At 38.9% G+C, this 27,418-nt stretch overlaps 1 protein-coding gene across 2 annotated transcripts in view; it reads right to left on the bottom strand.

The window, feature by feature from the left end:
- FBXL7 (F-box and leucine rich repeat protein 7) overlaps nt 1–27,418 on the bottom strand; it is a 179,845-nt gene that overhangs the window by 87,958 nt on the left and 64,469 nt on the right. The window contains exon 1 of one of the 2 annotated variants that reach the window (XM_062617675.1): nt 25,215–25,257. The exons of the other annotated variant lie outside the window; for it this stretch is intronic. The gene's annotated coding sequence lies outside the window, so the exon portion shown is untranslated. Of the gene's footprint in view, nt 1–25,214; nt 25,258–27,418 lie in introns of those variants that run through there. 2 annotated transcript variants of the gene reach the window in all.

Raw genomic sequence — 27,418 nt, 5'->3', positions numbered from 1 at the left:
CACTGATTTCCTTGAAAGATGACATCTAGGCACCTGCTTGGAATACAGGAGGTGCTGTCAGGGTATTGGAAAAAAAGAAGCACTGGTCATAGTCAAGATGCACAAGGATAATGCAGGAAATGCCAAAACATCAAGTCTAATTAGAATTTGAAAAATTAAAGCACCTAATGATAAGTTCTTTAGCTATATTAAAAAAATTAAAAAACAAAAATAATTTTAAAAAAAGAATAAAATCAAAAGGTAAGACATCCATAAAGAACTGCAGATGAAGACCATTTAGGAACAGCCTAATATACAAGAGTAAAAGAAGAGCTGTTTTAACTAAAGGGTGCTGCTTTAGAACAAATAGGCATTTTGGCCCTAAAAAATCTTAGGCTTTGAATGAAAGAAATATTTTGGATCCTCAGAAAAATAAAGCTTTGAAATAGTCTCCCACAGAAAAGGAAGGGAGGGGACCAAGTGCTTTCAAAAAGGGCTCAACAATTTACTGAAAGGGACTGCATGAGGCAGTTACTCCAGCAGAAGAGCAGCTGGTCCCAGTGTCCCAAGACATTCTTTCAAATTCTTTGTTCTCCTCCAGAAAAAGACATTAATATCCTTGTCCACCTTTATTACAATAGCCACTATGACATTTTCTCACTGTAATTTGCAGAAAGGATTTGCAAACCTTTTTAACCTTGTGTTATTTCATCACTATGTGTAAAAAACCCCTAAAAAACAGCTGAAGAAATAACACGCATTAGTGCTAAAGAACAAAAGCCCTGAAGCACTGTTCTACATTGCCTTTTCTCCTCCACATAGAATCATAGAACAGTTAGGGTTGGAAAGGACCTTAAGATAATCTAGTTTCACCCTCCTGCCATGGGCAGGGACACCTCACGCTAAACCATGGCACCCAAGGCTCTGCCCAATCTGTCCTTGAACACCGCCAGGGATGAAGCATACAATTAATCCATCTCCAAAAATGGATTGATCTGTATGGGAGTAAATCAAGGTTGCTAAAATCTCAAATTACTCTGCAAGTGAAGAGACACTGAAAAGCATTTCCTCCATCCCTAATGATACTGGTTCCAATTCTGAAACAGGCTCAGAGCACAGTTGGTTGACATGTGTCAAAGTTAACTTGGTTTTACAGAAAAACGGCTGGAAAAGCTTTAGTGGAAATACTTTGGCAAGACGTGCTTCACTTGAAATGAGTGTCTTTCAGAAGACTAGTATAATGGCCATTCATTAGCCCAATTTTAAGAAGTCAGCAAAATAGTTGACAGTTTTCAGAAATAAATGACACTTCTCATTGTGAAATGAATGCTTTCTCTTGCATCAAGTATTAGGAAAACAGTGCTAACAGGTAAAAAAAAAAATAAAAAATGTTTCAACTGGCAAAAAACAACTGAAAATTCTGAAAATTAAATGAAAGTTTTTTTTTCCTGGAGCAGTCTTACACTGTATCTTTACAGCAAATTTTGTCCTCTGTCACACTCTATTATCTATAGTCACAGATAGTGTAACCCCCACATTTTTCTAAACTTTTACTAGCCCTCATCTCCTTGTAAAAAGACAGAAGTTTGCTTTTATAAAAGTTTACTAGATGTATTAGAATAAGAATATAAATTGAACAGAGAGAAGAAAAGAAACTTGACTCTCTCTGTCAATTAAACACAGACTTAAATTAGTCAACTGAATACAGAATTCAGAAGAAAAGCAGAAATGGAGTAAGTCTTCAGGAATGTACCACATTTACTATAGCAGCAAAAACGTTACAAGGCATATGTAGTTACAATACAAGTTTAGGGGCAGGGAGAGCTGGGTGTAGGGATTTGCATCATGTATATGTAAAAAGGCTTCCTTTTAGGTGCTGGGGTGACAAGTGAAAAATGGAACATCATAACTGAGGCTTCCATAAATTAAATACTATTTTAAACTGCAACTAAGTTTTTCACTGCTACGAGTTTAATAGACCCTGCTTGGTTTCATCTTCAGCTTTCTGTGGCTTACATTCCTTGCCAGGATACGTCAATCTGTATAAACCACAGCAAAAATTGTTAAAATTATGGTGTCTGGGCAGCTGCAAATACCCAGCCAACAGCAATCAAAAGCATCAAAAATAAAACGTAAAGTCTTCTCTCGCTTGTACGTTTAAAAAAAACCCAACCCTATAACAGACTACAGGGCCTGCAGAGGAGTCAAATTAAGCAAATCACTCATCTCCGCTGGGAATATTAATTCCCACTTTGGGCAAACAAGCACCATGGTGAAAACTGGCATCAGCCCTGAGGTCCCAATTGACAGAGCAGATGGGGAAGTGGCTGGAAAGCTGGTGTGGGCTTTAGGAGCACGGGCTTTGTGGGACAGCCTTGCTTGGGGAGCTGCCAGATGCCACAGCTGAATAGGGGTGCCACCCCCATGAGGGCACACAGCTGATGCACAGGCAACTGGGGAGAGGAACTGTAAAGAAGGAGCTTCTGATCAGCCAAAAATCTATTGTTTCCAGGATCTTGGGCTCATTTAAAATGCAGGAAGAGAAGGGTGAATACTTCCCCTTTCTAGTGCGGCTGGAACAAAGCCATAAGAGAACATTGAGAGAGGTCTTGGCAGAAGCTGCAGCAAGCCTGGATGCCTTTGCTGGAAAGCAGTCCCCATGCAAGCAAGCAGTAGGGTTAAACCTTGAAAGGGTGAACAAAGCTGACAAAGCCAATCACTGACTATAAGCAATAGCAATGGACTGATTGCTGAGGAAATTCTTCATGTCTCCTGGAAGGCAGTAGAAACATCTCTGCCAGATATTTAGCACCTATTTAGCATTAGGAATCTACCAGCACATTGAAAGTTCATCAAAAGATTGTTTCTTGCATTGCACAAAGCATCTTCTAATGTGACACTCCACTGAATGCTTTGCTCAACCTAGCTTCTGGTATTGGAGTGATGCTTTGTGTCAAAACAATTTGCCTGTTCAGTATTCAATCCTACTGTGCTGTTAACTAGCTACCAGAAGCAGGAAAATCCATGGAGCTTTCAGCTCTCTCGGTGCATATGAAAATCTTTACATGGCAAAGTCCCTGGTATGAGAATCTGCGACCAAATAATTGCCCCGCAATTAACAACTGCTTGAACTGGATCCATCTAAATCTTATTCAAGCTACCCCTCATATCTGAGAAGTGACCCAAATTTCAAAGTTCAAGTGGTTCCCCTCTTGGAAGCCATTTCTGGGCACAAATAAGAAAGTGATTCTGAACAGTCAGCACAGCTTTACCAAGAGGAAACCCACTTGACTACCTTCAGTGATTCAGTGATATTTGGGTTTTTAAGCCTTTTTAACGCTATCTTCTTCAATATTCTTGTAACCAAACTGGTACATCAGTGTCTGAGTGGCTGGACAACTAAATGGGAAAAAACCTGGTTGGATGGTTGGCTCCCAGAGGGTAGTGATTACTTAGTTGTACTCTTCCCAGGCTAGGAACAAGCACCAGAGGGGTCAGTCCTGGGACCTCTGCTGTTTAACATCTTTATCAATGATCTTGGAGGAGCTGACAGAGTGTAGGCTTACCAGATTTGCAGAGCACACAAAACTTGAGAGAATTATCAACACATCCAAGGACAGAGCTGCCATTCCTAGGGATGTAGACAGACTGGAGGAATGGGCCAACAGGAACATCATAACATTTATCAAGGACAAATGCAAAGTCCTGCACTGACACACACAATGGATCAAAAACCCAGGACTGAGGTCTGTCCCATCCAACCCGCTGGATTTTACTCTTTATGCCTCATTACAGTCAGCTCTGTCCAAGGGAGTTCTGTGAGAAGAAGTACCAAGAGATCTCCCTCCTGTCAGCTTTTATTAACAAAAAGGTAAAGGCCAAGAAACTATTACCCCAGGCATGCAGCACTGCACTCTACTCAGTACTTCATTCTGCCAGCTATTGTATATTGATGTTTGGGTCCCACAAGTAACAAACTTCGTACTGCAATTATTGTAACATCCATGAATTAAAACTGCTTACAGCACATGCGATTAAGCACAAAGTCACTCTAGAAGGAACATGTAAGAAATTGTGAGTCTGGAATAGACTGAAACTGGCTGTGGCACTTACTTTCAGGTATCATCCTACTGTACTACTATCTGCTTCTTTGATTCTTACAATCTTTAGCAAAAAACCTATACTGTAACATTTTTTGATATATTGTGCTATTCTGAACTAGAAAAGAAATGTAGAACTCCGTATTTTACACTCACAATGAAAGTGTTTCCTTTTGGGACCAGAACAACGTTTTACTTTTACTGGAAATGAGAGGAGGGAAGAAGATCCAGACCCAGGAGTTCCAAAATATTCCCAAATTCACAGATTTTCCACTTCCATCATTTGCAGTCTTTGAGCAACCACTACAGTTTGGAAGCTATCTAGATAAATTACTCACTTTTGGAATATTCCAGCTGCCACTGATCTCCCAGAAAGATGCCTGAACAAATGAAAACACTTTAGCAAGAATCTGATATCTGCAGCCAGAAAACCTCACATCAGTAACTCAGTTTTATTGCAAGTCTCAAGATACAACTAATATAAATGCACTTTGTCCCTTGGCTCAAGGAATCAGTATATCTCAATTTTTGAAAAGGCTTCTACTTACCATATATGAATGCATAGAAATTCAAACAGCTGACACTGCTCAGCATTACAGTGAGCAGATCCCCGCAGGTGGTTCCTAGAACCCCAACAGCACTTTTGGAATCAGGGTTCTGAAAGCCAGTGTCCAGATTTTTATTCTGCAAAAGGACTGAATTGTACTTCTAAGCACAGGTGTGAATGGCAAAACCTGGTTGTTTTTTTTTTTTGCCATGACTGCATTCAAGTTAATACTGTATAGCTGCAGTTCTGAAATAACATTTAGTTATTCTGTAAGGTGACAAGGTGCCTTTATTCAGAGCTGCCTACTCTGTGCATAAAAACATTCAAAAAGCATTACTTCCATCGCACATGGGAGTGAGAGGGAAGCTTTCAATCATTTGTAGATTCAAGTTACTGCAGATAGTTAAGCACGTGATTTATGGATACAGGCACTCTTTGGCTCAGCACATTATGGTAGGAGGACTTCACATTTTGTTTTTTGTGGCTCCAATTTTGCTTCAACAAGTCAATTGTGGGTGGAAGTAACCAAATAATATGTGAGATGCCAAGTAGAGGCCTCTGCAAACTTGGCCCATAGTGTGCATACTTGTTAGTCTTAAGTTTGCTGTTCTCATTTTAATCCCCTGCAATTCTAGCATCTGCAAATTGTTTAGCAAATTTAAGTCCTTCATTTATCCACTTACAACCCAGCCTGTTTTCCTGTAGTATTTTATCATTAGATTTGTGGCGTTGCCATTGTTCCACTTGAATGTTAAATGAAGCTGGATAGTAAATGATGCTAATATAAGCAGTTGCCAGCAAGAAGGTGCGAGTATCAATAACAGCGTGCTGCTTGTTTAAAATAATCCTGCCACAAATGAGAGTGCAATAGGAAATACAGCCATGTATTTCAACTCTATCTCCAACCATACTATTTTTTTATTTCATCTCTTCAAGTTACATCATCATGATGGGTAAATATTATGTGCTAGTGATAAGTTAAGTACCATACAAATGATTTAAGATTACTTAAATTATTTACCTTTGGGTTTCTTTCTAAGACAGAAACAACTCGGAAAGATGTGCATGTATTGGTACGTTCTTGACTAAAGTTCCTATGAAACACAAGATATCTTCTGGCATACATTTCTGCATTATGATAATTTGATCAACAATTCAGTTCATGATAATATATCAGTGTATGGAATTATTGCTGGTGTTTCAGTGTATTAATATGCTAGTTTTTCCTCTGTAGAAAGGAGCAAAGGATAACGTAATATCACTACAGTATAGATAATGTAATGTTGGGGGGAAAACATGATAGAAAATTGTCCTTAATAAAAACCCGCACAAGTACTGAATAAACAAAATACTAAAATTTAGAAGCAGCTCTCCATTTTACCTGAAGGAAAAAGAAAAAGAGTGAAATAAATACAAAGGATTTGGCATGCACTGAAGTAAAAAGAATCTTTCTCTCAAGTCAGATTTCAACCAGTTGCACATTTACAAACAGCTGTTCTGTTTCAAATAAATAGGCAAAGTCTGCCTCGGGATACAAAAACTTTTCTATTAATATGTTTTTGGCTAGATAAGGGTAATCTGCCATGGAGTACCTACATCTGTATATCCTTAATGAACTTAGATTATGTCTCCCATTACTCAACAAAAACCCCAAACACACAAAGAATCAATAAAGCTCAAAGAAAACCGAAACTAAACTATTTGGAAACAAATTCATATTTTAAGTAAAAAGTGCTATGGGTAGCTTTATTGCCATGGCATAGCATCATTCCTCAAGAGTCTTGTCTTGCAATGAAAGTTTCTCTTGCCTTGCAGATCTGATTTCCTGTTCCTCGATGACTTGCAAAAATTAGTTCCATGGAGCTCTGGGTAATTCACTTGGTTCCCACTGTTCTTCCAGCCCTTCCAAGACTGCAGCCATTCCAAGCACAAAACCCAGGCATGTCTGCCATCTGATGTACTATGTAAGCAAATAATCTTCCAGAAGGAGATGCAAGTCTGACAGCTGTGTAGGGAGGCTCACCTTACTTCATGCTGCTTAATTTATTTCAGACCTGAACAGCTAAATGAGTTAATCAATCTCAACAGCTGACCACATATGGCCAAACCCCAAAGGAAAAAGAAGGCTGGAGTTAGTGTGGCAGCCAGGACTTTTAAATGCGCAAACAACAGGTGAGAATACAAAATCATCGGGTTACCCAAGACAGGCAGCTGCAGACATAGAAAAAAAAAAGATGACAGGTGCTTGCAGTTGATAGAAAATTAGTTTTCCTTACAAACATACATATTTGCAATAGATATCCCAGGAAGACATCTAGAAAAGCACACAGGGATCTTAATTACCTTTAAAAACAAAGCTCCATTGTAATTCAGCTTATCTGTGACAGATACTAGTTTTTACAAAACACCCAAACTGTCTCCATCAAAATTCAGCTGAAAGATCTGAATGAAAACCTGATAATTATGTGTAATACATAGCGTCTTGGGACTAGACACTGGTTACTCAAACAGCGCAAAATAAGATGCTGCCCAACACAGATGCTAGCTGAATACTGCCACCAAACAAGAAACATGTAAATTCAGATAAAAACCTGTGCTGTAAGATTTGAAATCTGCATTTGTTTGGGACAACAAAGAATTTTTTTTTCATGAAAAATGCATGCTACTAGTCAGGAAAAACTGTTCATATGTCACAAAAGAAACAGTAGCTGACTAGTGGGAGAGTTACTGATGTCTGGGAAAGAGAAGGTAGTTTAGATACAGAAAACAAACAGCTGCAAAATTATATTCAACAGCTCTGCAACTAGGAACACAGTGCTGAATTCCAACTATCAGCAACATATGTAGAGAGCGCCTTCCTGAAACCTCCTGAAACACAGGGCAAGTGAAAAAATGGAGGTCTACCAGGGACAAAAACTCATTTAATCACACCCTTTGGGTGGAGTGAGACAGACACATGGAATTTATTTCCATTTCATCCACCCTGCCCCACATCCCGATCCCTCATCACATACAACAACATTAATATGGAACTTGAGAAGATTTCATTACAGCTACAGAGCTGTAGAAGAGCAGTGTTTACCAGCTGCACCTGAGCTAGATTTAAAATTTCAGAGAACAGAAGAGAACCAGATCAACTCACACAGAAATCAAACACACTCCTTAAAGAACATAGGTGTCCAAACTATGAGTAGGAATCCTTCCTTCCAGTTCACCTTCCCTATTTCTAGGATGGGTTATCTATTACCAGTTAGGGTTAGCTTTTGATGGGTTAAAACTCAGAAAATAGGATAAATAAAAACAGGTGTACTGACAGTACTGAAATGAACCATATTTCCATTTTTGCAAACAGTAGGCGACTTTTAAATCATGAGTTAATTCTACACAGGAGCAGCACAATTAGGTTAGAATTTTCAAAACAATCTAAAGTCATTAAATAGTTAAATTCTATAATAAAACAAGCCCTCAGGCAAATTCTTGCAATCATCAAATCTTTAAACAGACTAATTGCAACCTTAATGCTTGCAAAGATGTTTTTATGACATTGAACTAACAGGCAAAATATTTTAAATTATGCTTGGATGCTTGAGTTTACAAACATATGTCAAGTACTTAACTTTTGGCACAGATAAGTGAACCAACTACTTTGAAACTCAATATGAAGGCTAACAACAGACCAATCTAAATGTATTCAAGTGGAAATATATTGGCATTGAAAGAGTTCATTTACTTTTTGCTGCTTCTTTTACTGGAATAGAAGAAAGGGTCTGGATTTGAGACTTCATTCACCTGCAATTCTGACTGAGCAGCCAGTACTGCAGAGAAGTATTTCAGCATAAGGAAACCATCGATCATAACAGTATTAGTTAGATCATAAAAATCTGATTATACTGCAACAAGCCTGTTCTGAATATACACTAAGTGTTGGGTTTTAATAGTGTGTATGCAGCAGTAATACTTGCTGAGAACTATGGTCTATTTTGTTTATTCTCATTTTGAATGCTTTTCTCCTCAGATGAATCATGGTTCTATTTTCTCTTTCAAGGCTCAGTTCCTAGAATTCTTAAACCGTTCCAACTCAACCACTTCCAGATCATCCATTAGATGTTTCATTAATGTTGTGAACTTACAGTGCTCACTCAGCATTCCTGTCACTGATGCATTTTCACAAGGCAAGTGAGTTTTGACCAGTAATTATTTCATCCCAGAACTGAGTTTTATGTTATATGTATGAGGCAAGTTGCCAGCCTGCATGGTGTTACTAACTGAGCATCTGGTTTTGCAGCATCCTCCTGGGCACCACCTTAAGACTTATTTGGAGATTCCAAACTTTAGTCCTGCGGTCCTCAAGCACCCAGTCTCCTCAAAACCCCACATCAACTGAACAATATCAGGAGTGCAGGTAATGCCTCTTTCTTACCTCAAATTTCCTCCCTACTTATGCAAAATACCTTCTACCTTGAGGCATCTTTGCAAAGTCCGCTCCTCCTAGAGTCAGGAAGAACGTGGAAACAAAATGCATGCTCAACCTGTGAATGACTAAATTAGAATGTGTTAGTTGCATCTATGCCAACACTGAAACCCAGCCTTTCTTCCCATCACAGAGGCAAGGCATTTACAGAAGGATCTTAAAAAGACCGAGTACTGCTCTCCAAGTTTGAGAGATATCAGTCTTCATGAACCAGAAAGACTGATCAATAATATTTCTCAGTAAATACAACCAGAAATATTGCCAGCTTCAAAATAACACTGAAAGAGGATTCCACAATACTGTTAAGTGGCTGCCACAACTGACCAGTTTGAAAGAGAATCACTTAAATGTTCACATGCACAAGTTTTATAGGGGGACAAAGAAAAAAATAATCCAAAGAACCCTGGTAGAATCACATTTTTTTTCCCTCCTAACTTTTTTTTTACTGTTGCCTACAGAAGGTTCTTGACAAATGCATCCAGAATATCTAACTATTGTTTTAAGTTTGGGTATTAGTTTGCAGCAGAGTCACTACCTTTTAGTTTGCTAAAGACATGCAGTAGTTGCAACAGCTGCTTTTAAATTAAGTTCCTAAAACTACTATATTTGCTATTATCTGTTTCTTACACTTAATTTTCATGTATATATATGAGTATAAGAGTATAAGAGAAAATTAAGATGCATGTTATTAAATATAAGTAGTATGCAGGCTTGCACATACACTCCATCAGCTGAAAAAGTAATACATTGATTTGAGCTATGATTATAAAAATCTACCCATCCACCAACATTCCAAAAGGGTTAATGTTCACTGTTAAATTTTACATAGTTGGAATGACCACATGATGTAGAGTAACACCTGGAAATACAAATATGAAAGTGTAGACTTTGTGCCATTTTAGCAGTCCTAGACACGGAGAAAGCTGTGGTGTTAACATACCCATTTGATTTGCTTGAATGTATGAACCCCCATAGGATTTATTTCCCCCTAAGCAAAACGTGTGATTAACCTTTAAATGGGGCAGGTTTTGCTTCTCACATATGTATTGTGCATTTGATCATACAGTAATACAGCATAATAAATGTGAATTACACCATCCTTGTCCAGAACAATTCCCATACTATTCATGCCATTCACATTACTGAACAGATGTACTTGGTTTACTCTTCAGTTTCTTGTTAGCATGGTTCTCTTTAAAGTCTCTTAGTTGCTCCTGGAAAGTTAAGAAAGTTAACCATAACAATCCTCTCTAATTTAAAACTACTTCAAGCTCAGTCAATATTCAAGTCTCAAAAAATCTCCAAACCACCCCAAACAATAACATCCTAACAACAACAAGGCACCGCTCCCCCCCCTCCCCCCCAAAAAAAAAAACGAACAATACCACCAACCCCATTAAACCATTATACGCTATTTTGTTCTATTATTTTGGTACCTTCACAAAATGACTAGAAACAAGTATTCTACTTCATTACGTTACAGCCACTTTGTATAAACACAGATAAACTCATCAGATAAAAAGCATGTATGTGTGAGAAAGAGTAAAATCAGGCCCATTGGTCACTACCTAGTTTGCATGTACAGAAGCATGCTAGCAGTGCACTGCTCAGCCACTTCAAAACAATTGCATCAGCTGAAGAACACAGACTAATATTACTGCACATAGAAAGCAGCGCTCGACATGGTATATCAGATCTAATACATTAAAAATGGCTAGCACTTCTCAGTGTCCAAAGCCAAAATATACTGTATGTTCTTTTAGGTATCTGATGGCTAGGAGACCGATCTGTTGGTAAGAGACCAATAAACCAACATCTAGTTGGGAAATTCTTGTGTTAACAAAAGTAATGCATACAGATTCTTCCTCTTGACTCTTCCATTGACTGTAAGACCTCTGAGAATTAAGTTATATATCATTGTTAAATAGATCACAGTTTATTACTGAGTCATATAATTTGCCTTCCTGGGGAACAAAAATATCATTTACTAGAAAGAATAAATCTCTCTGCCTAATGGTACTTTTCTTCCGGCACTATTGTATTTATCAATCACGGTTCCCATCTAATATTTATTTCATACAGTTATAAAATTCATAGCCAGTGTTTAGATACATCTTAATTCTTGCAGAGTGAGTGCCATCACCCTTAGAGTAAGGGTCAAATTTTGCTCTCACATCAAAGCAATGCCTTGGAAGCCCAGAGTTCAACTGAGATAATATGAACAAAACTAAACCAAATAACTTCATATACTGGTGATCAGCCAAAAGACTGCCAGCTGTGCTACTGGACTTCAGTTATCTGCCAACTTTTGAGCAGGTATGCACTCTCAACATGAAGGACTGAGACTCTTGAAGCCAGAGGGTTATGTTTAGATAGCTTCTACTACTTTCCCTAAATATTCCCCTACATATTCTCAGGCAGCCTATATATGGTCAGAGAGTATCATATGACTGATGCACGTTTAGTAACATAGGTCTCCACATTAAGACAAAAAGAGGTTTTGTTAGAAGCAACACTGACCGAAACCAATGAATTTACAGCCAGACTTCATTCCAAGTAGGACTGAAACCCTACAGGACAGGTCTTTGTGGGGCTAGCACCTTGTACAACAATTTCTATAACACACTGAACAATCCTCTGCAGGTGTGGATGAGAAAGGAGTTCACAACTTCTAGATGATCTCCAAGAGAAAAACAACAGCCACCGTCACTAAAATTTTCTCTCATGTTCCACAACAGCTAACGCTGCCAAAGTAATTCCAGTAACTTCAGAACATTTCGTTTTTTAAAACTTCCACATTTGCAGTGAAGGATAATTTAAGATACTGCCTTTTGCATCAATTTTGCAAATTTCAAAGGTACTTTTGCAAAAATCAAAGGTACTTTGCTAGACCTTCCCCCAGATCCATGGGCCAATATTTTGAACATCCCTAGAACAAAACTTTTGTCATACCAATAGCTAGAAGTCAGACAAGCAACATTTTTGATATTAAAATGTGCCACGTTTGGCAGAAAGGTTGTTTAAAAACAATACTGCAATTAAATTGTCTTCATTATCCAAAATAAAAGCTTTGTTTATTAATACACAAGATTTTCAACTGTTTCTTCTGTTTTCTTCTTTAAAGCACACACAAATTTAATTTCTTCTCAAGCTGATGCTGCACTGGTATCTAGCGTCATAGTAAAAAAACCACCCATTGTGCTTTGTACCATAGGAGAAAAGCATCAGTGATGACAACCCAAACAGCATTTCATCTACATTTACAAGTTTCTGCTATGCTTTTAGAAAACACATAATGTTAACTTCACAGCATAAAGGATAAAGATAGGTTCCAAGCTAAGCCACGCTTGAAGCATTTTACGTACAGTATTTCATCTATTAAAATAGTGTTGCTCATTTAAACCAAACCAATTCTCCAGTTGTACAACTAAGACATGAACTTCAACACCTGAGTCCGAGTTGAGAGTCTTCATGTACAAGGCCTGTTTTGAAACCTAGAATGTAGACCAGTGCTCATTAATTTGTAAGACATTTTTTTGAAGTACCTTTGTGTCATTGGAATTCTTTGGGTTTTCACCCTACACTCCTTGACAGTTGTGTTCAATCTGATGGTAGATTTCATATGAGTATCCTGTTACACTTTGTCAGTTTTTTAGTGAAACATGCCCGTTTCCAGCGGTCCAGGAGTTACAGCTGTCAACTATAATTATCATTTAAAGCTGCACCCAAATAACAACACATTACTCCAGTATTTCAAAGATATCTTAAAACAAGACCCTTTAATCAGAAAATAAATATCCTCACTTTCCATTAGCAATGTCCATTACAAACCTCCTGTAATGAATAAATGAGATTCTTCAAAGAACTAAAAAAAAAAATTAAAAAAAATCTCAAATTTCAGACTCTAAGTTGAGCTAAAACCCCAGAGGCAAACTGCAGGTTTTAGTTCATAATCCACCACAAGAGAATCCCATCATTTTCACTAAGAATATTATCTGAAGAGAGATTTGAGAGAGAACTGATGGCTTCCAGACCACAAAGCACTTGACTCCCAAGAACCTACTGTTCTGTCAAATCTCTTAGTCTCCTGTAGGAAAGACGCAAGAGCAGAATAGCTTATTGTTCCATGTCAAAGCTGCTCATTTTTTTTTCTTTTCCTGGCATGTATGTTTCCTTCTTAGTTACATGCATGGATCTGAATTTAATCTGAATAGGAAGCACAACTCAAGCTGACAACGTAATTGCTTAATTGTTGCAGCCTGCTCACCTTCCAAAACAAACTGGTCCAAAAGAAATCAGAGGAAAACAGAAAGCAACTGATTGTGTCTCATGAACCAGAGCATGGAGCACAGTGGAATAACACAAATAGGATAATGATTGAAAACTATTTCTCTAATAATATCAACCAGTGCCATAAAATCCATAAAAAGTTAAAAGAAACTTTCAGATTAGCATTTAGTGCTTTGTGCTCACATCTTTGTTCCCCCCACCCCCAACCCCCAGCTTACTTTAAGTCAATGGTGATCTGATAAAAGTTTTGCAGGCATAGATGCATACCCTTTAAAACTAATGCTGTAAATGGAAAGTTTATTTCTAGGCAACTAAGTATGTTAATAGTCACTACTCCTATGAGTCTTTGACCACAGCAGAAGCAGATTAAGGCATCTTTCACAGGATACTGTCACTGAGCCATACTTCGGCATGAGACTTATTTTTTAAAAACACACTACTGTCTTTCTTTAAAGCAAAGCCACCACCAGCACCAGCCAGCCCCAGGCACATGGCACAATACCTACCTGTCCCTACATCAAAACATTTCCATCCCAGTTGCTTGAAATGATCACAAAAGCAACGTAACACTGGACCTTCCCGCTTGAAGTTTATCCTCCCACACAGGACAGTGGATTTCCACACTGCAGTGGGGTCCAGCAGGTAGCACTGCTTTCTAGCAGGGCACACACAGGAGATCTCACACTGAGTTGGACCCACTTTTGTGGGTTGTGGGGGAGTTCGAAGAAACCAGCAAATGGTACTGTGACCTTTGCTCTTAAAGAAACTAGAATAGACCCAGAGAGGCCTGAAACTCTCACTGGGTGGCACACGTAGCCTCTTTAAAGAAAGCTTTGCTCTCCTTCAATAACACTTGAGCAGTCAGAGAAAGCAACATGCCAGCAACAAGTTTTATTGTCCACCTGTCCAATGCCACACGCTCACTGCAGACTTCTACTCCAATTACGAAGTCTCACTTTGTTGAGTCACAGTATGTTTGTGTAAAATATTTGACTGTAGTAGGAAAAAAACCTGAGCAGCTGCTGTTGTCACACAGAGAAGGTACCATGAATAAATGACAGGCTGCTTCCTAAGGGAAAGTAGGAGATATGAAATGAACCTGATTGGCAGTGTTTTGAAACATTCCATCTTCCAATAGACTGACAGTTCTGACCCAAACATAGCAAGTCTCACCAAGCACTCTGCAGTTAGCCAGCCCTGAGAGAATTATCACTGCTAGATTATGTCAGTGTAACTAATAAAAGAACTTTGAGGCTTCTGTTTACGTACAGCCCCAAAGGCATTTTCTTTCAGAAGAGGTTACTCAGAAAGGGTGTTAGCACAGCTTCAGCATTAAGAGCTTTATGTTCAAGCAGGGCTTCTCTGGCCTGACCTAATGAAATAACTAATTCACAAATGCAAGCAATATTTATGGAATCACTCTGTGATCTTAAAACAAGAGTAATTATTTTTCTGTATTTGCAAAACAGAATTGATATATATTATAAATACTTAAATGCATCCTCCCTCCCTCTTTTTCTTTGCAGGAAAAGCCTGTTATTTTCATAGCTGAAAGCAATAATTTCTAAATGAGAAAACATTTCCGAATTAGAAACTTCTGATTATCACCAAGATATTCAATTGTTATTTTGTTTGGGTTTTGTTCCCCTCACCCACAAATAATAATCTACAAAGAGGATGAAATTTAAGTGTGTGTAAGGACACACATTCACAGGAAAGTAGCTCTTCGAAGCGTTTGTAGTTTGTCCAAAAATCACCATTAACGCAGTTCACATTTGGCACCGCAAGTGTGCCTAGGACAGGAAAAGCACTTTTCTCCCAGCACTTGGGAGAGGAGCATGAACATTTTTCAAACTCTTATCTGTTGAATAACAGTGAAAAATCACACTGTTCTTGAAATTCACAAATCGGAGGCTAGTTTCAGCAAGAACAATCTTTCCTGTAAATATTCTTAAAGGCTGAATTTTGCTAACCAAATAGTAGTTCTGATTTTATACAGGCTCTTCTCTGTTGGTCCCAAAGCTGTTCTTAAGCAACCACCAAACAGTAATCATGCAGTCAAAGATTATCTAGAATAAGCCAAATCTCTGTTCACAAAGCTTGTGCCTACACAGATGTAAATATCCTTAACCCCATTCATATCAGAGCAACTGTAAAGGATACCTGCACTAATCTAATTTTAGAAAGACTTGAATAACCTGGATAACAGGTATCAGAGGCAAAGGCTCAAATGATGGAAACAGGTTTGGTTGAGCACAGAAGGTCATAAAATATAGATCAGCTAGTATCGTGGGAGACAGAGAATATGTGCAGCTGTCCAGAAAATAATCGGGAGGTTACATTAACTACAGCCCTCTTCTCTGCTTGTCATTTCACCACAATGCGATAACTGCTATTTCTACTGCTAGTAGGACTTTTCAGGTAACATGATCATAAAGTGTGGCTTTTCTACTAGATGACAGGGAAGAAGACAATCCCATTTTCGCCAAAGATGTTCCAGGCAAAACTTCCCAGGTGCAGCCAGCTGGAAACTCAGAATAAGCTGTTATTCCTACCCTTTCTAGGAGCAATTTAGAGAAAAACTTACAGTATTCCTCCATCAGAAAATATCATGGCAAGCTGGTGGACTAAGTCTTTGGGTCTAAGTCCTAGAGGTATTCTCCTCCTCAAATGTAGCAAAATTGACCATGACTAATAAAAATGCAGTAACAGAAAGCACAGCACACAAGTTTTCCTGTCATCTCAGTTTTACAAGTAACACTACCATCCACAAGTCATGCCTGGCTCAGGTCTGTTAGTGTTTTTATCCCGTTCACCTGACTGTTATGTTTAGTGTACAAAAGTATATATAATTTATAAGTTTACAGTAGGAAGAATAAATTCTCTGGACTTATAACTAATAAAATAATTTCTTCTAAGAATGAAATTTCACAAAGTAGATTCTGAAGACACTGGCATGTTTCCAGACTACTAATTAGGCCCCTGGATTTAGTTCCACAGACAAAAGAGGGTGTTTCAAAGGCTTTACCACAACCACTTCTTCTCAATATCCCCAAATATTATTAAGAAAAGCCAGGCAATACTCCATTCTGAAGTGTACCGAGTTCAAAATCATACACGTGATAAGTGAACCTAAAGAAAAGGAATGCACTCATGCTGGATGTCAATTCTCTCCACAGCTACCACAAGAATACATCACTGCTGGAGACATAGCAGCTAGACATAGTCAGTTTTTCATTGTGGCCATGAAAGTGGCATGTGCTTATGTGGATGATGCTTAACTCAACCAGGAAAATTAAGAGAAGAAACCAAAAATTAAGTTATACTGTAGAACCTGCACTACTGAGAAAAGTTTTACCTAGATATATCCCCTACAATTCTACAGAACTGCCACCTCCAAAACAAACCATGTAGAACCATGGGGGTGAGGCAGCACTCTGGCTCTATGTAGCTTCTCAAAAACCTGCACAAAAAGAAAAATGGATGAAGAAAGAGAGGCAAGGACCAGAAATACCGTAGAGGAGAGACTCCCTCTGCTTAAGCACCAGCAGTGACTAAACTTTGACTTTAAAAGTTGAAAAGCACTCTTTGCCCTTGACTATTAGATCACAGTTACCTGCTTAAGTGTCTGTTAAAGAAGGTTTGGTTTTTGTGGAGTAAGGGTACTTGGGTGGTGATGAGTAATAATTAAGTCCACTCTGCTTTGTATATTTTCTCAAAGCCTTACAATAAAAGATTACGAGAAACAGCACAAAGTTGCAGATTAGGGGAAGAAACAAAAAAAGGGGGAGGTAGATATGCACAGGAAATGAAATAAATTTCATAAAATGGAATGCAGACAAGAATAAATAAAGTTTGGTGGTTTAAAGATCCAGAAGGCCACAGCTAAGTAGAGTAAGCATATGAGATTTAAGGAAGGGAAAAACATAGGAAAGGACATGAAGGCAGACAAAAGACATTCTATTTCTCAACACCAAACCTAAATACCTGAAAACAGGGGTGTACTTGCCAGAGGGAATGTTTGGGGGTGAAAGACAAGAAGAAGGAAACTCAGCATGTGGAAACATTGAGTAGTTTTTACATAGTTAGTAACAGTCGTCCCCACTCTAGAATACTCTGTGCAGGTCCAGTGGAATTAATTCCAAACTATTTACAAGCAGATTACTAGCCAGAGGACACATTCTAACCAGGTTAGGATGAAAGCTGTACTTTGGGGTAATTACAAACAAACCTCATCTGTCCTACAACCTTTTCTCTGCTGGGTTTAGGAACACATCAGAAGCAGCTCCATTCTCTTCATCTTCATATTCCTGAGTTCTGAAGGTTATCATCACTCCTTTTTTTTCCCCTACATATTAAACAGGCAAACAGGCTTGCCAGTAGGTACCTGGCCATATATTTTGTAGTACAATTATAGTGGTACACTTACATACACACCAGCAAAGAAACACCTTTCAGGAGATGAGTGCTGATGAACTACACCCCACCCCAAGATGTAGCCTACACAGCAGCTGACCCTCATATCACTGAACAGGTTTGATTAAACTTTTGATAGCAATTCCATACTTTACACTGAACCAAGGGTCCTGTACTGGCAAATAAGCTGGTACGGGGGAAAAAGTGCATTTTGCACTTCCTCATAAGCCCATGTAGGAAAGTAAAGAACATGGTCTCAAGAAAGGCAAGTTCCTTATTTGTAAATGTGGCACTGAGCCACTACTACTTATCCACTACTACCAACAGGACCTCCTTCAGACTCCTCCTTAATGTGTAAAGGGCCCAATTCTTTGAAAAGACCACAAATGTGTATGTGTTCACACACACATACCCACCCACTACAAACACAAAGCCACTTTCAGATTATTTCCTAATAGGATTGAAATACTAACATGCAGGAACTCCAAAATTACGATACAAGACAGCACACAGCCAACACTGGAAAAAAAAAAAATGCAATTGAACAATACAGCTGAACATCTCTGGTCAGGTTTTATTACACTGATAAAGCCCTGCTTCAGTCAGTAGGTTTGTCTGTTCAAATAACATGCTGCATTTATTCAAGATTCTACTGGTGAGAAATGGAACTTCTTTGTCAGATGAAGAAAGGGAGCAAAGGAAGCTTCATGCTCTCCCCTTTTTAGCAGAGGAGGAGATGCTCTCCTAACCCCTGAGAAAAATGGGAAGTGAGGAATTAGCACTACCCATGCTCTTAGTGCACTCCACTAATTTATATGAAATAAACCACTTACAGAGATACATATATAACTGAGAAGACACAATATTTTTAGAGAGAGATTGTATTTAGACCCCACACCATGAATACCAGAGAAAAATCAGCTTTTATCATAGTATGACCATTATGTGTCTCAACCAGACGTGGAGACCAAACCTCATAGTAAATCTGAAGTACAGGTGTCAAGCTCTGAATTGCTTAGCAGCTTTTCATTGGTGGGGTGAGATGGTGAAGGCAAGGAGATTTTAATCGCAGTTCAGGAATTGCATTTTCTGTTTTGCAGCTCTGTACGCCTCCAAATTTGGATAAGGCCTCAGGCTTTTAGTAGCTACCTCCCTATCCTGAAATCTGACCTGATGCTACCTAATGTCTATAATTTGACAGAGGAAAGGAAGAAATCACTACTAGCAACAAAATACACTTCTTAAGCTTGGCTAAATTTTTACATTCCAGGTAGGAAATGATCAAATTTACAGTTGGATACAGGATATCCACAGTATAGTAAGAAATCACTTAGTGTAATGCACAGTGACAGTATGACTATCTTTTTCAAGGTAATCCTCCATTTAAAGGCAAAATGAAAAGTATAATTTTCCCACCACAACTTAATGATCAGTGGGGGGTGGAGAACAAAACCAAAGGCACAGCTGTGCATTCTTCTCTTCAGGTACATGACTAAACAAAAATGTTGTTTCAAGTGGATGCATCCTCATTTAAATTTTGCAAGTACAAGGCCCTGTACAGGATATGGGGCATACACTGAGATTCCATACAGCAACAGTGCATATACAGATCCTGACAGGATTAATCTCCCACCATATACAGCCATAGGATCCTGCATCTACTTGAGAAGCACTGATGCAGTTTTGCTCTCTTTTTCAGTTTCCAAGAATCACTTCCCTCAGTGCCTGATCATCTGGCAAAGCCAGACATTCACTTGAGTCATCAGTGAGTCAAGTCTTCAGAGGCAGTACAACTGTCCAAATTTTTAACCTCTTTCTGCTTCTTAACTACCAAGAAACATCATTGACCTTGACATTTGAACTTGACAAAACACTTTCCTCCTTGAGAGTGAATGCTCTGTATTCAACCATAACTTTTGTTCCTGGTTAAAAACAGAATTTTATTCAGAGCCTATGAAAAATGTCTTTTTTATATTTAAGAAATAGTTTACTCAGCAACCAATTTTGGATTTTTGGGCTTAATTTTAACTCTTTCTACCTTTGGTATTTAAAGAGTACCTAACCGAGGGAGGAAAGCTACACTTAAAGTTTTTGCCAAATAAAAGGTATTCCAAATTCAACTCTGCATTCTGCATCTGTATCATAACCCTGATGTAAGCCTACTTAGACAACCATAAAATTGTTACAGCACAACAGTTTCTCAGTATATCATTATACTAATGTATAACGCAGTATCTGCAGGGGAGGAAAAAGAAATCTTTGTTTCTTTGAGATATTTTAGCACTCCTTTCTCCCAAACTGGCTGTATGTATCCTCTCAGTTACTCTTTTCAGTTAAAGAGATCTACTACTAACTAGTTTGAAGGCATTGCTTATAGACCCTACAGTGAAAATATATTGAAAAGTAAATTTTAAATCATTTTGGTTTTATTAAGCAAATACCCTTCGATTCAAATTACTAGACTGCACAATATCACATTCAGGATCTCCAACTTTTTTTCTCCTGCATGCTAAAAAAAAAAACAAAAGGGGAAAAAATAGTAATAATAAAAAAAGTACTGGGCTTTTATCCCTGATCTCTTGAGTATAATGTCCTCCAGATAGTTTGGAACAGATTTTTACAAATGTGCAGAGTTTTAAAACCTTGATACTGTGAAGACAGTGTTCTCACGGGAGAACGCATAATTAGTACATAAACTCTGAATAATCCTGAAAGGTACAGCAAGGCCATGAGAGGCCCGAAGAAGCTTAAGCAAGCAAGATAAGAAGAAGCTGGAATTCACTCAGTTAATGAGAACTGTGGACTGTTGGCAAGCTTTCGAGGTCAAGTTCTCACACCTGCGTTTAACCAATTATATGTTAGTCACTAAGGGTCTTCAAGACATGTATCCAATCATAATATGACAAATCACTGTAAGTGCATGTAAGAAATAGTACATAAGGAGTTAAGGCTTTGTAATAAATTTGGCAATTGCCTGATCACATTGATCGTCTCTGCGTTGTCTGTGACTCCCGCGTCAACATGATACAGTTCACATACTGGCAGACCCATATCAATAGTTACACAAATTGTATGTTTAAGCATAAATTAGATGTCACTTTTTGATCATTTGATGTCAGCTCTTCCTATCATTGTGAAGCAGAATTCACCAAGCGTTGGATTGTTCACCCACTAATAGGGAACGTGAGCTGGGTTTAGACCGTCATGAGACAGGTTAGTTTTACCATACTGATGATGCATTGTTGCAATAGTAATCCTGTGCACTACGAGAGGAACCGCAGGTTCAGACCCCTGGTGCATGCGCTTGGCTGAGGAGCCACTGGTGAGAGGCTACCATCTGCGGGCTTATGACTGAACGCCTCTAAGTCAGAATCCCGCCTAGACGCTTGATGTTGTGCTGTTGCGACATTGGTCGCTCAAGATTGAACCAGGAGATGACAGTCTTGTTCAGAATGAGTGTGGGTTAAAGACCTTCCTGAATCTTCATTAGCGAAGACAGGCCTTCCTCATAGGAGAAGGAAAACTCCTGCTTTCAAACCCGGGCTGATGGCGCTTGTCTGGCCTTGCAAGGTCTTCCATCAAAGAGAAGGACACTCTTACAAAACCTACTACCTGAGGACTTTGCTGTCACCGTCCTAGCTCGCTAGGCCCTTGAGTTAAACCTCAGGTGTAAAGGGTGGGTCCTCTTCTGCGCAAGCTGCACCTCACCTAAAGCATCCACTGCGCAGGCTGGAAGGGCTCACTCTCACTTGTCTGTATGGACAGGCGAGGGTCGAAACGGCAGGTGACAAGGCACATGGGAAGCTGCAGATCCAAGCTTGCATGCGGGTGGACCACCACAGGGGTCGCTCAAGATTGCCCCAGGAGATGACAGTCCTGGTCGGACACTTCCTGATTGCCTAAGCACCTTTTTTTCCAACCAGATTTGTCTATCCCACATGCCCTTGGTCACCGTGCTTGTAGTAAGTGTGGGTAAAGCCCTTCCCAAATCTTTGCTTGCGAAGCCAAGCCATCATCATCATTAGTGGATTTATTAGCATTCTGTTAAACACACTTAAAAAGCATATTGCTATTTCAAATTTATGCATGCCAGATTAATTCCAACAGTTCAGTTGTGTAATTCTGATAGCTCAAAATACAAAAATGAAACTTCAAATCATGTCTTTCAAGTTTTTATAAAGACATGGCATTTACATCAACAGTCACCAGACAAACCACGTGAACAAGTAAGATAAAAATGTTTTGTTCTTCGTTAGAGGTTAAAAAAGGCTCCATTTGACTTGAAAAGACAAAAAATAATAGCTTAAGATATACACTAATTTATACATTGTTTATACACACTGGTGTCCTACGATCTTTGGGTTGTTTCATAATTTAAAGAAAATAATTTGTATTAATAATTTAATCCTACTTTCTTGCACATATTCAGGGATGTGTTTATTCTTATACTGCTTGTTTCTGAACTATCTGAAATCTTGGTGAGATTATGGAGATGCAATTAAAAAAAATGAAGAAGACTTAGCGTGGCTTAATTAAGAGTGATAATCTCAGTATTCAGTTTCATCTTAAGTCATACAGTGGTATGCAACTGAGATCCCCCTTCTTCTGCCATTGACTAAAAGTGAATCCTTTAAAGGAAATGTTTGGCCCTAGATTTTCACAGGGACAGCTAATTCTCCACAGTCAACTTGATGTTTCACTTTGCAGAAAGAAATTCTCATTTCCTCCTCCCTTCAGTGGAGTCCTCATAGACAATGACACTGGGCATCCAAAAATGCTACTGTTTCCCTTCTTCCACTCCCCAAACAACACTATTTGACACACTTGGTGATAAGTCATTTGCTCATGAACTTCCCATTTGAGCTTTGAGCTTCCATCACCCCAGGGCTGGAGACTGGGGAACAGCCAAGTGGGTAACAACTTTTACTGTCCGCAGCTATGAAGTTTTACTGGTCAGCTGACCACGTGATCTTAAAGCTGACTAATTTACCTTCTTGAATAAAGCTGTAATGTACAGGTAGAGAGAGATCATAGAGGCTATATAACAACAAGGCAGAATACTGGATACTAAGGGAAAGCATCTCACGCTTACCTCTATGCCCTTAGGCAGCTTATTGTAAGCCTAGCTACTGGAAGACAATTATCTAAAGAAATAATTACAAGGATAAATCTTGCATAGCTTTAGAGACCTCATGACAGATGGACAAAGAACCAGAATTGAATGTGTTCAGATACTAAGCAAAAAATAATCCATATTCTGTCTTGGAAAAATTCATGTTTTCTGAACTAGCTTCTGTTCCCAGAACCCTAAAAGCAGGCATCCACATTCTGCTTGAAACAGTGCTGTTGCCGATGCTTAAATTCTCTTGTTAAATCTTTCCCATTTTATAGCTAATCACATTTTTATAGCAGGCATGAAGCACTCTACAAGGCCCTTGCTGAGCTGTTCCTGTAAATCAAAACCTTATTCCGTCGTTCTGCTTGCTGGCAGCAGAGCAAGGTTACTTTTACCATTTATGGTTGTAAAACCCATCCAGCTTTTTTCCCCCTTCAGTTGCTGCCTCTTTTTCCACTATTCTTTCCTTCTCCGTCTTGCTCCAAGAAAGATATTCCAAGTTCAGCTAAACAACTTCAGAACTCATCTTTAAGCTTCTCCTTGCCTTCCAGTATACTTACAACCTCATGAAAACATCTAAAACAAGTGAAATATTAATACAGCCATTTAAGTCAAGACCCTCTTTCCCACCTTAAGTCACATGAACAAACAAAAGCCACACAAGAACAGAAGCAACTCAAAAGCTCTTTACACTAAGTTATCACTATGTGGCCCGTACATATACCACTTCATAAAATCAGGTCTGATCTGGGCCTTAGGTGCTTACAATCACAGTTTAACGCTCTGTTACAAAAACTCAGTCCAATGTATGAGCAAGAAGAAACCAAAAGAGTTAGATGTTATTATTACACCGCCTATAAGCAGCCACCATGTTCTGGAACAAAGCAAGCTTAGAAATGAGGCGGGGGGTAGATATCCCATTTTTAGACACACTGTCCAATTGCATTCATCCTCCTGGCACACAGGGTATTAACCTGAAACAGCCTTTGTTTAAAATCACCACAGACAAACACCAGACTGAGTTTTTGCTAGGTCTGGTTCTGCTCTTCCCATCTCCGGTTCAGAGCCAGAGTATCTTGCCATAGAAGAGAAGACCAAAAGAGAAGACATCTGCCTTTCCACATGTCTGAGCAGGGCACATATCAACACAGCTTTTTTAAGAAGCTTCTATGTTGCATGGAAAAACCACAATGTACACTGGAAACTCCTGAATTTTCAGCTAGAAAGGACTATTACCTGCACTGTGTACAAGAACAATCAGTACACAAATGATTACAGGGGCATTACTCCAGGAAAACTCATGTCCAGTTGCAAAAGTAAAGCAACTTTGCGCTTAGAAATTAGGTTTAAGTGCTCTAGTGCTTTTTTCCAATTGAATTGGAATCTGCACTGCCTCACAGAGATATGGATGGATTGTATGGACTAAATCCAATTTACCTGAACATCAAGAACAGTCTATTTGGCCTAAAATTGCTCTCTAAAAATGTCGGCCTATTGTTTCAAATCTGATGCTCAAAAGAAATTTAAGCACAGCTCACACTTGTATTTAATACCTACATTCATCTCAGCATGGGATTTGCTGAAACTAAGAAATCAGCACTGGAAAGTTAGTGACCTTTAAAATCAACTTCTGCTGAATCTTACAGGTGAAATGACAAACTAGAGAGATTGTGATGTATGCATGGACAGAAAAAAGCTTTTTAAGGAGACTATTAAGTGGGTGGCTCAAGATAAACTGGTTTGTGAACCCACATGCTCTAGTCTTTTGCCTCAGCAGAAATCTGCAAGCAATCAGCAGAAATGATGCAACTACCTGCTTATCAAGTGGGTTCGGTTCTTCTGATTTCTGGAAGCATGACCTAAGTAATGCTACTCGCTCAGAAGAGGTTTGATTTTGTGTATAATTTATTGTACGTATTTTATGCAGATGTGAGCATAACTAACTGTTGTTACAATTTTCCACCTGGAAAAGCATAGTGACTATACTGATTAATGGCTCCATGATGATTACATCATTCTTGACTTCACCCCTTATAGTTAAGCATATTTCCTGAACAATAGAACAGAGAGTGATCAAAGGAAACCAGTTTTCAAGGTCATAAGTTCTTGACACATTCACCACCTGCATGAGGTCCTCAAATATCTTTGCAACCTGAACTCTTGGGCGCAGGATGAGGAAAATGAAGTGTCTGCAGTAAGAACTGGGTAGCGGGCTTTAAGGGAGCAATTGCAGACAGAAAGGGAGGGAGAGGAGTCACGCAAAACCCTGCTCTGTCTGTGGAAGCTGCCACTCACTCCCCTGAGCTCAGCAGGACAAGGTACCAAGGAGTGGATCTTCCTTTCACCAGGCGGGAGTCCCTGGGGAGCTGTTGCAAAAAAACAAAGACTATGAAGATATCTCATATCTCCGTGCTTGTATTCTCTTTTTCATTACTTTCTTCCATAACTCACACTACTACTAAAAATGACTAAAGCAACTACAACCACCTCCTGTTCACCGACTATCCAACAGGTCCTCACAGTTGCTACTTACCTTCCTGCCAGGAAGAGAATGTAGGAGAACATCTACTGAAGCACAAGGAACTAAGAAATGAGGTTGCCTGCAAAGAGTTCCTTGCACTTTCTGGTAAAAACCTTCAAGCCAGCCATCCTCCCTCATGCTTAGCATAATTAACTACAGATGAATGACTTTGAGAGCTCATCAGCAAAAGGGGAGAGAGAACTTGCTATAACCTTTCAGCTCCACAGCCCTCCTATCTCAATAGCAAACCAAATCCAACATGGGTTGTTTGTTCGTCAAAACCAGAGGTTAGATTACAATCTCACAGTAAGATGAATAAATATCTGGAATAACACTATAAGTCAATGGAGCCACCCTGGATTCGCACACAAAATCTGGTTCATTGTATTCCAAATTGCTAAAAATGTGGCCAGCATCACACTGTAGCACAGTAGCTGAAAGATTTGAAGAAAACTCTACTTAGATGGGGGGAGGGGGGGATTGAGCAAAAAGAGCAGAAGGTTAGATTCAAATCCTACTGTCAACATAGCAAGGGTCAACATTAATATTTTCTTCTCTTATGTAATGAATTGTCAGATCTCAGCTGCAGTACTGTCCTGTTATCTCCTGGGAGGAAGGATTAATTGGTTAATAAAGTTCTTTCCAAAAAAAGCCTTCAAAAGTAGAAACATCTGCTATGTTCATTAGTCACTATTTGGCCTGAGTTCAGTAGTAAGGCAAACTACAAACCAATTCCCTTTCTCTTACCTAAAGAGGTTACAGCAAAAGGGATCCTAAGTTTATGGAAATCAGACCTAACTGGAAGGAAGAACAAATTCACACACACTAACCTCTGATGGTCATAGGAACTCATGAATTACTGTAGACACAGAGGTTGAGGTATCCAAAAAAACAAAAAACAAACAAAAAAAAAATAAAAAAATATGGCATTTAAAAAATGCAAGAATATTTTAAAAGTACGTTAAGAGTTAGTTCAAATATATAAGCCTATAACCTTCTGGGTTATAGGCTCATATATGAAACCGGGAAGAGGCAGAAATCAGGCAACATGAATGGGTCTGAAACAAAACTGGGACATGAATCTAGATGCCAGAAGTCTGGAGTCAACTCTTACATTCAGCTGCCTCTATGCAGCTGGACTGAGCAATGTTGGAATCATCCATTTTTTCTTTTTTGCATTTAAAAATACTAGTAAGGTTGCAAAGTCAAGCACCCTGAAGTTGGAAAGTAAACATCAGAGCCCTATCAAGCTTTCTTCTTTTCTGCTGTGTGGAACTATACTATCAGTAGTCATTAATAAGACAAAATACTGGCTTTTCAATCTTCATTCAATAGAGAAGTGCACACATGACATGGACAAGGCACACTGCCCAAAGAACTGTTTGATGAGATTATTAACAGGCTGGTTTATTTACAGCTAAATCTGCAACAGGAATTTGCTATTGTTATGGTCAGCACCCTAATATCAGAAGTCTAGATATCCACCAAAAAAGTCCTTAAAACTGTAGACCAGCATATGGTTTCACATATTCTTGCGTGTAAGGTAAAACTTGAAAGTTAAAATATAGGACATTTGACTATGCCGAAATGACTTAACTGTTAGACAGGTCATCACTGCAACCGCATTAACTCTTCAACAAATGAAAAGTGTTACATGAAACCCACCCCAAAGCTGTCTTGATATATCTGTGGTGGGGTGACCGTGGCTGGATGCCAGGTGCCCACTAAAGCTGCTCTATCACTCCCCTCCTCAGCTGGACAGGGGAGCTCATGGGTCAAGATAAGCTGTGGCTGCTGTTTGAACTTATGTAGTATACCACATTTAAGTTTTTATAAAAAGACCACCCTAAAATAAAATCTTACATTGTGGTCTTTCTTTGGAACCTGCTTGTTTCAATGACTGTTCGTCACCTTCTTGTCCACTACACAGACCTCTGCTATTCAAGCAAACAGACAATAAAATACAGCACTTGTCATA

This window comes from Pezoporus occidentalis, unplaced genomic scaffold (assembly GCF_034315485.1).
Source record: "Pezoporus occidentalis ecotype Australia unplaced genomic scaffold, CSIRO_AGI_Poc_V1 ctg2, whole genome shotgun sequence".
In the NCBI taxonomy this organism is placed as follows: Eukaryota; Metazoa; Chordata; class Aves; order Psittaciformes; family Psittacidae; genus Pezoporus; species Pezoporus occidentalis.
Note: the sequence above shows the minus strand (reverse complement) of the source record. Positions and strands in the feature narration are given on the sequence as shown.